Source organism: Micropterus dolomieu, linkage group LG18 (genome assembly GCF_021292245.1).
Source record: "Micropterus dolomieu isolate WLL.071019.BEF.003 ecotype Adirondacks linkage group LG18, ASM2129224v1, whole genome shotgun sequence".
Classification (NCBI taxonomy): Eukaryota; Metazoa; Chordata; class Actinopteri; order Centrarchiformes; family Centrarchidae; genus Micropterus; species Micropterus dolomieu.
Genome location: NC_060167.1, coordinates 2,690,755 through 2,692,420, shown reverse-complemented (window position 1 = coordinate 2,692,420; position 1,666 = coordinate 2,690,755). Strand labels below are relative to the sequence as shown.

At 45.7% G+C, this 1,666-nt stretch overlaps 1 protein-coding gene across 1 annotated transcript in view; it reads left to right on the top strand.

Moving 5' to 3' along the window:
- The first annotated feature begins 1,478 nt into the window (after positions 1-1,478).
- LOC123956647 (nuclear factor 7, brain-like) overlaps positions 1,479-1,666 on the top strand; it is a 167,305-nt gene continuing 167,117 nt past the window's right edge. The window contains exon 1 of the mRNA XM_046028995.1: positions 1,479-1,659. The gene's annotated coding sequence lies outside the window, so the exon portion shown is untranslated. The remainder of the gene's footprint in view (positions 1,660-1,666) is intronic.

Genomic DNA, 1,666 nt, shown 5'->3' with positions numbered 1-1,666 from the left:
CTGAACCATCCCTTAGTTATGCTGCTATAGGCCTAGACTGCCGGGGGATTTCCCATGATGCACTGAGCTCCTCTCTCCTCTACTTTCTCTCCCTCTGTATGCAACCTCATCCCATTATTGCATGTTACTAACACAACTTCTCCCCTTTCTGGTAGTCTTGTGCTTTCTCGTCTCTCTCCTCTCTCCTCCTATCACTTCCTGCAGGTGTTTCTGGCTCTGGAGCTGTGGAGTCTGGATCTGTGGTTGCGGGTCACCTGCTGCCCCCGTGTTCCTGCTCGACACCCTCTGCTGCAACGACTATTGTTGCTAGTCTTATTGTTATTATTGTTATTATAATCATTAACATTAGGAATGTTACCATTAAAACTACTATAAATATCTGTACCATTTTTCATTTAGTCTATAGCAACATCACCTTTGTGTAGGCTGCCTCCTCTCTCTCTCTCTCTCTCGCTCTCTCTCTCGCTCTCGCTCTCGCTCTCTCTCTCTCTCTCTCAGCAGCGTCTAATGACAGCACGTCATTTAACATGAATACTTTCATAGGAAGGCTCACCTAACTTTTAGTAAGTTTGATTATGTGTGTAGAGACCTTTCGCCAACCAAGACCAACACCTGTGCCCTGTTGCACCTTGATAAAATGAACTCTGGCCACTGGCTCCCCCTGGTGGCGGGAGGTTTACCAACAACAATCACAAACCTTAAACAAAAAGGCTCTCACAGTGTGTATAGATTACTGTCTGATCACTCCTGTGGCTGGAAGTTCACCCATTGAAACTGTATCGTCAGTAAAATCACAGGAGAGTCCTCATATCTCTACACGTCTCAGCAAAGAAGCCAGTGAGTCAAATGCTCCACAAATGTGTCCTGTGACGCCGGCAGAGCTCTTGTTCGCTCCTGCTGCTGACTGGTTGACCTCTCATGAGTCATCACTGACAGGAAGACGGTCATTACCCAAATGTCTGTCCAGCCAGATGCTGTGTAAAAGTCAAATGCGTTTATGAAAACAACCAAAGGCAAATCTGTTAGTGTCAAGGCCATCCTACTTCTACCAGCAGGTAAACACACACACACCTCTTCCTTGAAAGAACTGGTATACATGTCCTGCAGCCAGAGCCCAGTCACATCGAACAAATCACAACAAGTAAAGCTGGCACAGCTCCATATCTTGGTACCTGTTGTTCTATGATATTCTGTGGTACCTCTTTTGTTACACACTTCCCCTCTGCAACAATATTTCACTTTACACATCTTTCTTGATGTTCCATAGTCCCCAATTGCCAGAATATTCCTGGGGATTTTATTTTAACTCCTCCATTACATCGAAAGTACTTCTAAATAACATACAGTAGCAACAGCCTGCTGCCTGCTATCAGCAGTGACTCAGTACTGGAATGAAGCGCACCCAGGTTTATAGGTCAAGCAACAGCTGTTAGCAGAGGAGGTCTGACAAAGTTCAACCCCCCACCTGACTCACCTGAGACAAACCAGGAAACAGCTTCTCATTCGTCCTCACTACAGAGACACAGAGTGAAAAACAGACGATCAGATTCACCTTCAGACCAAACTAACAACTTCCTCTGACTGAGTTCAGCTACAGGAGAGAAAAGTGGAAAACTACAACACTGCTGCTTCAACCTGCTGACGCTCCACACACTGAAGGTGAGTT